The sequence below is a fragment of the Coturnix japonica genome, chromosome 3 (assembly GCF_001577835.2).
Source record: "Coturnix japonica isolate 7356 chromosome 3, Coturnix japonica 2.1, whole genome shotgun sequence".
NCBI lineage: Eukaryota > Metazoa > Chordata > Aves > Galliformes > Phasianidae > Coturnix > Coturnix japonica.
Window position 1 is genome coordinate 47,911,962 of NC_029518.1, and position 11,141 is coordinate 47,923,102.

At 36.2% G+C, this 11,141-nt stretch overlaps 1 long non-coding RNA gene across 1 annotated transcript; it reads left to right on the top strand.

The window, feature by feature from the left end:
- Window positions 1–4,720: 4,720 nt before the first annotated feature.
- Window positions 4,721–10,519, top strand: LOC107311646. Its single transcript, XR_001554176.2, has 3 exons — window positions 4,721–4,771; window positions 9,055–9,149; window positions 9,238–10,519. It is a non-coding gene; the product is annotated as an uncharacterized LOC107311646 (long non-coding RNA).
- Window positions 10,520–11,141: the final 622 nt, after the last annotated feature.

Below are 11,141 nucleotides of genomic sequence, written 5' to 3' on the forward strand. Positions count from 1 at the left end.
TAGCAATGACGGATGTAGTTAGTGGTCATGTAGGTGAAGGCTGGCAGTTAGACTAGATGAGCTCTGAGTCTTTTCCAACTTTAAAGATTCTGTGAGTCTATAACTTTGGAATGAGGCTGCTACGTGCAAAAGCCTTTTGTATTTTGTCAGAACAACAAACATTAGCACATGGTAACAGAAAATTTTACTTGCCATGTTACTAGAAAATTATGCTCTCGTTTTCTCTGTTGTGAGATAAGAAATTGCCTTTTAGCTCAGTGTTCACTGGATGCTTTTGTCAGCAGGTGTGTTTACAGCACAGTGACAGCATTTGTATAACCTCTGGCATACATTTGAGTTCTGTATCAGTGTGCATTTCCTTCTTGACTTTTGTCAGTCAGCACGAAATCTCCCTCCAACTTTTTTTTTTTTTTTTTTTTTAATTAGAAATATATTAATTCTATATCTGATAATCTCTTTGGTTTCACTTGAATTGCATGGCTGAGGCTTTCAAGTCTGAAATACTCATGTATCTGGTTTAGTAGTTTGTGGAGTGCAGTTTAAGAGATAGAAATGGAACATAAGAATTAATGCATAGGAATAGCCATGTTTTTGACAGTAGGTGGAAAGAGCTGGGAGAGTACACACAGCACTCCATTAATTCACCTTGACTCGTGCCATCCTGCCTTTTACTGGAACTCTTTTGAAGAACTGGAATTTCCTTTGGAAGCGCTTGCAGGTGGCTTAGTGCATACTAGTTGACTACACTATTTCAGACCTTTTCTGCTTACTGAAACTGCTTTCTAGTTTGTAAGTGATTTACAGTTTTTTCCATAGCTGAGAATGCCTGGTGCAGTCTATTACATATGAGAATGTACTGACATGGCTTTCATTAGAATTATTATTTTTTTCATAAAGGACAGCACAATGCTTTCATTGTTTTGTTGAGTTTGTTACACTCCACTGGGCACAGAAGGTCCTTATGCGCATCTTGGATGTGAAAGGTATTTATTTTGGCTAAATGCCACAATCAATTGATACCTGTTCATTAATTAACAATTTTGAACTCAACATGCTACACAAGACTCGATGAAAAAAGATTTGATTAAAAATAAAATAAAGAAATATGTATATATATAATATAAGGGGAATTCCATGAGTGCTCATTGAAAGTTGAAATTTTCTACTTAGCTATTTTTTAAATTGTTTATAGGTCTCTGCACAGAGAGACTGTTGTGCTTCTTCAGTGACTGAAACAACCAAAGCAATCGTGCTCTAAGCACTGATGAGTTAATAATGAAATCATTTACATCCACCTGAAGGGAAGGATGAGCTTTACTAATAAAAGAACATTGATGCTCCATAAAGCCATTGGATTGATGTAACTTCCTATATAGTTCTAATAAAATCACCTTCATAAAGGCTCAGCCCTGACGTCACACTGAACGCTATTATCAAATAGTACCTTAATTACTCAAACCAGCAACAGAATTAATGGGTTTGATGCTATCTACTATTCAGTAAAAGCTGGAGCCAGGTTAACAGAGATACACAATTCCTACCAACATTAAAATCTGAGAAACTGTATATGGCATGGCAAAAGAGAAAGCTCTGCTACTGCCCGTCAATAACACACATATATTACAGTCCTTAGACTGACATTTAATTTAACACATTCACACTGATAGTCCCACAAGAGGAGCAGCACGCTGCCAATTTTAAGAAAGGACTTTTTATACCTTATCTATTATTTACAGTTATTATTTACAATTCATTCCTCATAAGGTGCTGCTGGTAATTACAACATTCTCTACATGTCCCTCAAACACTGATGTTTTTATCTTCTCTTGAATTAATTTTCATAATACTCAGTAATTATGAAAAAAACAGGCTGCAGTCCAGACAAAGACAGTCATACTCAAATTTAGACTAAATAACAGCAAATTACAGCTAACAGTGTAATGCTGGACTGCTAAGAAAGCCAGGTTCCACTGGAAAGTAGAGCAAACTGCTTACACAGACTTAACAGATGGTGAACTAAGTACAAGTGAGAACTACAGTATCTGACAGAGAAGTAAGCAGTTCCTTAGATTTTTAATGGCAAAATCCTCTTTCCTATCTTCCTGTATTTGCATGTAACTCTCAACTTATATTTACAATTAATATTTCTCACTTAAGAAAAAATCTTCTGCACTAGAATCAAGTGTTTTCCTTATCTTGCAGGGATTCAGGTACCACTGCAGATAGGTTATAGCATTTATGAAGTTTTCAGAATCAAGCTTTTCAGAGAACACATCATCATTACTCGAAACCAAAGGTTAGAAATGCACTTCAGGAAACTTCACCTCCCTAGGATAAAGTTAACTTTGGTGGGTAAGTTTTTCCACCCGTATAGAGAGATATAAAGTAGAAGTCAATGAGGAAATCTATGCTGCATGAGCTTTGCTGCAGTGGTTCGCTTAACTTTAAATGTGAATTTAAATGGAATTTTGGCTGCATCATGTTTGAAAATGGCATTTAGCTATTACGTATCTATATGACAAGGAAATTACATCTATTATAATTCAATTCTTTAGCACAGATCTGCATTGGAATCAAAGTATGAAAGCTCATGAAGATTCTCTTCTTCTCTCAAGAGACTTCTTATTTTTGTAAACTACTTTCCTGAAGTGTAGGCCAATCATGCAGAAATTCTACTTTAGAAGTATCTAAATATAAAAACGAAAACTTTTTTTTTTTTTTTTCCATTTCTGTTAAATGAATATAATATTGAAGTACAGCTGATGCCAAATACTTTTCTCTACATCTGATTTACTAGCAGGGTTTTTGTATGTATCCCTTGGAATACAGATAACATTGATGAAAATTAAATTGGATTTCGTGTGTGGTTCCAAAGATGTTTCAGACCACATATAATTACAGCATAGCATTTAAGAAGGGTCTTGAAAGGCATTTTGGTCTGATGAAAATAATAGAATGTGATCAGTGGCAGTTTCTATACTAGTAGAAAATGCAGATTTAAGGCATTTAAAATAGTATTCCTAAAGTCAGCTCTTCACTTATAAAGGGCATCGACAAAATGCTTAATCATAGAATCACAGAATCACAAGGTTGGAAAGGACTTTTAGATAATCTAGTCCAACCATCCTCCCTTTGCCATACCATAATCGAACAGACAAAGGTGTAACTGAGAACGCCAATACTACACTGTTCAGAGGAATCTTTTTAACAGTTCCATGTATCGATTCAAGCATAATCTGACTACTTAAAACAGTAAGTACATAGATCAGTATTAAAATCAACCCATGTAGGGAAAGCACCATAATGCCCTTGCTGTCTGTTGCAACCATCCACAGCACCTGTGGCAGCAAAGAACCTTGACACACAGCAGCATGTGGAACCACAGGCCAGCAGGGTTAACTAGCAACATCAAACTCCAAGTTATCATTATTTAATTATTAGCAGTAGTTACGAGAACTTTTCCGCTTTTGCTGTAGTAATGCTTTTCCCTTGAAGTTCAATAACCAAAATATGCCCTCGCTTTGCATACAGAAACTAAGAGCTGCCTCTTGGCTTTATCAGTTGGTCTGGATATTCAGGATTTTGACGGCGTGGGGAGTGGGAAAAGGATATTTACACAACACAGCTTTAGGCACTTGGTGTACTTCCTTCCCCCTCCTTGTCTCCAGCGTCTGCCAGGTTTACATTTGCTGTGACTATAGCACTTCTGTCTCCTCTGAGAACAAAACACCAGAAGCAGCCTATCACCTCTGGGTTTCTGATAAGCTGCAAGGAAATAGGACTTAAATTCACATGACAGGTACTCAGCTAATCACTTCTAGTAAATGATATTGCTATTGTGGATATTAAATAGAGAAAATTATTTGTGTCTACGAACAGCCATTCATCTACTTTAAATCTTCTACTGAGAAACACTTTTAAGGCTAATTCTGATTTACTCTATTAGTACTTTCCCCACTTACAGAAGATTACAACGTAAGCCTACATCAACAGTTCTGGTGAAATAACAACTGGAGAGAAACACAGTCAGACAACACCATCTGATTTTTAGCTATTTTCCACAGAAAGTCATCAGTGTCATCTAAAACTACCACCAAGATGAGTAATATGAATATCAAACCTGGAGGTTGGGCATGGTCAGATTGGCAACCATTAGCAAAGACATCAGTGTTTATAATATCTTTCTTTCCCTGAATTTCTTATACTTTTAGTTACGGTTCACATAGTACACACTTACCTGAAGCTTCCTCATCTTGTTCTGAGGGTGAACAACTCTGGGTGGCCTCCTACAGCAAGGGCTTGGATAGGTTGGGTCACAGAGCCTCTGGAGTCCCTTCCAACCCTCACTTTCCTGTGCTCCTTGGAAATGGAAGTATCTCTCCTCTCTGGTAGATATGCAATTTAAACTGAACTGGAATCAGACTGGTGTTTTGAAAGCAGCATTTTAAAATAGCACAAGTAAATGAAATGCAGATGTTCTATAGGGACATTATAAAATGAGACATGGTGATTCTGAAACATTGCGCTCTATACTCGTAAGGGAAATTGGTAATCACAGCCTGAACCTCTGATTAATCAACTGAGGCAAGTGTTGGGTCAGCTGTGGGAGCACAGGTGAGAGTAATTTAGCTGTGCTCCTGGGAGGGGTGGAGCTTGACTCCACCTCCTCTAGACCTCATTTAAGGGCTGACCACCACTAAGGTGGCATCTCTTGGAGACTGCTCTTTGGAGGAGATTGCCTCAGCATTTCCTGGTGAAGGCATTCATATTGGTGAGTTTTTCCTCATAAAAAACCTTTTGAAAATCTGTTACCATCTTTGTTATCATCTTTGTATTGTTCCACCTCACAGTACTCAAAGGGAGCATACAAATAGGAGGGAGACTGACTTTGTATATGCTCTGATACCACACACTCTGAAGATTGTTGCAATTAAGAACAGAACTGTATGTAAATATTTAGCATAATAGGACAAGGGTTTAAAGTATGAATATGGGATATTTAGATTTGATGTTAGGAGGAAATTCTTTACTCAAGGGGTGATAGGGCACAGGCTGCCCAGAGGATGTGGATGCTCTATTCCTACAGGCATTTGAGGCTGGGTTTCATGAGGCCCTGGGCAGCCTGAGCTGGTGTGTGGTAACTGCCCGTGGAAGGGTACTGGAACAGAGTTAACTTTAAAAGGTTGCTTCCAACCTGTACCCACTATATGTCATACCATCATATATGGGATTATTAATGCTGCCCACCTAGACATAAGAAGAGCTGAAAATATGAACAGGAATAAAACCAAAACTTTTAATTCTGAAGGTGAAAATGTACAGCAAATTCCATATTATAAGTTTAATACAATTCTATGTTATGATGTTTTGTTTATACTTACAAAATATTTATAAATGGTTCATTTATCCTGTATGAAGTCTTTTGTATTTAAAGAAAAGCTGAAAGGCAACTGATGGCAACAACTTATGTGGTGCACTTGAACATGACCGTTACACAACCTGTGACCGTTGTTAGATTGTTTGCCTGCATTTCTCTTTAGAATTTGTGAATTTAATGAAGATTTAAGAGATATATTTAGAACTCCCTTATTTAGTAGAACAATACAGTGTTTGCATGCAATTATCTTCTTAACTGTGATGATTTCCAGAGTGTATGGTAGTTCAGAGCCTTAATACATAACACTGCTCAGATGCTCTCAGAACACGAGTTGCAATTTTCAGGCCAAAAGAACAGCTTAAATTCAAACAGGATAATTTGGTGTACATAATAGAAGTATGGAAAACAATGGAAAGAATCAGTTTAGTCTTTCTAAACCCAGGTACTCATTTAATTCCAGTCTTGATTTATTATTTCTTTCTATCATTTGGATAATTTGACTGCCACAAGGAAACAGCTGTGGGTGTCCTCTGTAGTCCTATAATGATGCTGAGTTCTTAGATCTTTTTTTCTGTAAGATTTAGAATCTGAGATGGGTTATGGAAAGTGGAATTTACCCAGATATCCTCACTTAATGATTCCCCCAGATTACTTGGACAGAATATATTTCCCAGTTGTTTTCGCTTTTTCACCACTGGTATAATTTACATCTAAATTATTGCATTAACATGTTTTAAGACCAAAAATTTGACTGTTGATACAAATGCATATTAGTGCATAAGCATTTCTTTAAGTTTGGCAGAGCTACAGGGAAAAATACTGGAAAAGGAGATTGAGACAGAGAAAGCAGATTAGATCATTCACTGGAGTAGTCTTTCACAGTGCTGGATACCAGCTGCAAGCAGAATATGAGCACAGACACTGTGGAAATTTCTCACTCTAAGAAATAGAATTGGTGCTGAAAATACCATTTGTAATAGCACTGTTACATTGTGCATTTCAAGACTGCATCTTAAAAAAAATTTAATGGCTAATTTTTACTGCCAGCTACCTTTGCAGTAAAGCAGAGAGATCAGTTTGTGAAGACAGAGCCTCTCCAACACAAGCATTTCCTATGGGTGAATGAGGAACTAGCACCACAGTGGTCTATTTTTTCTTCTGGAGACAGAATAATTAAGTATTTTGTACACCAGTGGCAAGTTGCATTGGGAAGGCAGAACGACATACTAAAGCATTATAATCAATAAAATTTGTAATTAATAAATCATACCACAAGAAATAAGAAGCCCTCAATATTTGAACCTTCTATCATTTTGGCTCCTTCAATACCATTTTTTCTTTAAATTTTTCAGTTTTATTAATTTGTGTGACAGAAAATAGAAATTCTTCAACAGAAGGACCACTAGTTGAATGAAATTCATATGAATTCACTAATAATATATATACAGTTTTAAATACTTTGAACTTTATAATAGAAATTCCATCACTGAATTGAAGTAAAAGCTAGGTTTATTTGTTTTGGTGCCAATCCTGTGTTAGGGATGGCTCCTAAAATAAATAATTGAAGTCAGGTATAAAAACATACAGCTCTCCCTTCCGAAATTTTGATCTATTAAGAAGGTAGGGAAGCCAAAGCTCTGTCTGATCATTTTGCATGGTTTTGCCAAGGAAGCAGTACACAATGTCTGTTGACTCAAATATGCAGGAGTAGGAAGTCTAATTAGTCTGCAAAGAGATGGTTATTCCTTTGTAGTCTAATTGATGCTGGATATCCTTCAACATACTAATACACGCCCATTTTTAACAGAAGGGTGCTTTGTAAAGCTTTGGCATACTTACACCTGACTCATTTTCTAATGCATTGTGTACTGTGGTTAGAAGTACAGAGTAATCAGTCAGAGCAGCTTCCAACACAAATTTAATACACGCTTGAATATTTTATTGTTTTTAAAATAACACTCTTATTTGATGGAAATTAGTTATAAACTCAGGAAGAAAAAAGTAACACACCTTTTGAATACATATAAATACCCCTCAAAGAAAACTGGCTGCAGTTATACAGGCTAATGACAGCTAGAGTGATGTGAAGCTCAAGGATGCTGCTGATAGCTCTCCATCCTCCAGATAACCTGAGTTTATACCCTAAGGCTTTGCTATTCAAGAACCTTCCAAAAGATAATGCAAAACTTTATAAGATGGCATTTGCTCTGAAAAACACTGACCCTGTTTTTGTTTTTTTTTTTCCCCCCTAAACTAGTCTTTGTATACAGGATTTTCATTTTGGCAACTCTAGCCAATTTTCACATCTCAAATGGTAGTTAAAGAAAGTAAACAGAGATATATCCTGTTAAGAAATAATATACTCAAAGCCATAATGGAAAACACTGAAAAAGACACCAGCATTTGCCAATGTGGAATAAAGCTATATCCAGAAACCCATGGAAATACACCACTGACACAATTTTCTCCTTCCGGTTTACAAATTGCTTGTTTTGTATTCAATGCTCAAAAAATTAAATGATTATTTATGATTATCTATAAGAGTAACAGGAAAAAATACATCCTTGGGTAGTCCCCACTGACTTTCGGGAGAGTTTGCAAAGTACAGAAATAAGTGAATCTTCCCACTCAGGCCTATGACACTTTGAACAAAAATGTGGTTCTAGAACAAAAAGAAAGAATTTATGGAAATCTATGTTGGCAAATTATATATCCCAGAAGATAACAAAGACTTTCTATAGCATTCCAATAATTTATGGCACAGGCAGGAAACTGCAGTCTTGAGGAAGAGTTCAAAATGGGTTATTCCAGATGATAATTAGGAGTTCTGTTCCTTAGCTAATCTTGAAAGCTGCAGATGAAGGAACAAAAATATCTGGCAAATGTGACACACAAGCCTTCAGAATACATATCTTCCACAGACTCTAGCACTGCACAGTAAATGGACAAAATAATGATAAACAATGATGTAATTGTTTAAATCTAGAACCTGTGTTAAGAAGCTTTAATAGCAGTTTAGCAGTTAAAGTATTTTGATCCAAGTCAGCAGTAGAACTCTGAACTGATTTTTAAGAGTATTTTTCTGTTTTCATCATCATTTCTTCCACTGAGAGAAATCTGGATGTAGCTTCTGCTTCATCCTTACACTATTTATTTCCTCCCCCTGCCCTTGGAGGTTTTCCCTACTTCTCTTTCATATACTTTGCAATAACATGGCACCAAATAATATGATGTCTCTAATCACCTATTGTTCCCGTACAATTACAAGGAGTCATGGAAATCATGTTGCAACTATGCGTAAAATGGCATACAGATGTACAAGCATGCTCCACCTTGGGAGAACAAAGCTGTCTGTCCACCAGCAACTCATACTTTTTAGAACATAACATCAATAATAATAATAAAAAGCTATTTACTAAAGTACCTACCATTACTGTTGCTACATTGCAGGACAGTGGTTGGGTTTCTTTTAAAATGTTTATGTGATTTGCTCATGATTCATGGCAACTCCAGCAAACAATTTGGCTGCACGCATGAAACAGTAATTGAAAGCAGTCCGAGAGAGAAGTAACCAGAATAAAAAGAATATATATTTTTTGCACCTGAATATTGTTATTGCCTAATTTTCCGTGGACGGAAATCCACATGCTTTTTTAATGTTCTAATTTTCTCCCCAGGAGACTGCTGGTTTCATCATCTTAGTGGAAGATCTCTATAGGACTAGATTCCTCCTCTGATAAGGAGAAAACTTGACACGTAGACATGAAATTTGGTATGATGGAATCAGACATTATAAAACTAGAGGCCAATGTTTATATGCCGAATTTTATTAACGTTCTTTTCCTGTACAATCTGCCCAGGTCGTTTTCTTCCCTCCTTGCCCATTTTGATCACACAAATCAAAATCTGTGGTGACAGGGAAAGGAAGAACCAGAAAAGTCGTTATTTGCATTCAACTGCTCAAGACTTGCAAAGGATTCCAGGATTTAGTATGACCATGGAGCATGTGGGCTTTTCTGCAAGTTACAATTTGTCATTTGATGGCAAGCTTGGCATTTAAACAAGTATCAGATAAAAATGCATATGATAACTTTTGAAGCCATACTTTTCAAGTGTGAAGTATGTAAAAGGATAGTTTTTAAGTAAAACAGTCATTACATGAACATTTTAACTTAGTGGATACAAGATGTCTGTGCAAATCTCTTCCTGGAGAATCAAATGACCGTGCAGTATAATGTGCAATGAAAAAGTAAGAGATAATGTAGCTGTGGAAGTTTCCTTTACCAATTGTAACCTCTTATACATTTTACTGTTTTGAAACTTCATACACACAAAATCTCTGGTTTCAATTGTATCTAGCCAGAGGGAAATGTAAATTACATTAAAACTACATCAAAAACTATATTAGAAATTGAAGTTTAAAAACTATTAAAAATTATAATTTTGTATACACTTATAAGAATTAAGCAGATATTCATCATATTAAGATGTCTGCATGCACTCCAATCCCCCCACTGCAATACGGCTGCCTCCAGTTCAGCATCCAACACTTGTTTTCCTTTAGAATCTAGATTCAGTTTTCATTCTCCAAACTCCAAGAGATCCATTTGTTGAGCTCTGACTGGAGATATGACTCTGAGAAAAGTTAATTATCACACATCCTTCTGCAAATACTGCTACCAAAGATCTTCTGAAGCTCAGGAAGAAAGTACAATCCTCGCATTTTCTCTATTGCTCATATTGGTTGAAAACCCAGATCTGTAAACCTTTCCAAATTACATAAGAAAGTCTAAACATGTGAGCTATCACTTATACATATACATCAAGGCACAACAATCTCCCCTCTAAGTGAAACTACAGAATATGAACAAATAGAAACATTTGAAGAACTAATGTGGATCTCTTCAGGTCTCTGTTGTTGATACATCATTTTTGAAAGGGGCCATGCCAGCCCTATTTTGATAATATAATAAATACATTAAATGAGTCCAAAGGTCCTCTCCACTTTCATCACCCTGAATTTATTTATTTTATTTTACAGCTATCCTTGGTCTTTGCAATCCTTTCCTTGCAGAGTGCAGTAACTTACATTTTCCCCCATGCTGCTGTACAAAAAATAAATAAATTGATAATTAAAAAGTTCTTTCTGTGTTTTATCCTGTCTTGTAAACTTCTGCCTTTTCCAGCTTCTATTCCATCTCTTCTAAGGTTGTAAAGAAACTTCACAGCAGTCACTGCTAATGCTCCCATGCCATGTGGGATTCTAATAATCTCTTTGTTTCTTTCACCCAATCATTTATGCACCCACTCCCATTTTGCAGAGAGGGACTTTTCACCCCCCAGCATATACCTCCAACCTCTTTTAAGTTTGTTTCCAATGCTTCTATTTAACGTATGAGGTCATTAACATTCAGAGGTCATTTAAAGATTATATTCAGAACCATCATTACCAGACTACTACAATATTTTCTCAAGCCAAAAAGAGCTCCAATGGAAACACAGGATTCTTTCCTTGACAGTGAAATTTATTAAGTAAACTCATGTCTCCTCCAATTTTCTTAAGTCTGTGCTTCAGAAACTTCACTTTCAATGGACAGCCATTACAAATTTCACCTGAAATGATTCGAACCATTTGAAAAGTACACCTCCAGTATTACAAAATGGAACCCAATTGAAAAATAACTCAATCATTTCATAAGCAGTAACCTGCTTTGAAAGACATGAATCCTGAAATACAGCATGGGGGCTTTTCCTGTGGAAATAC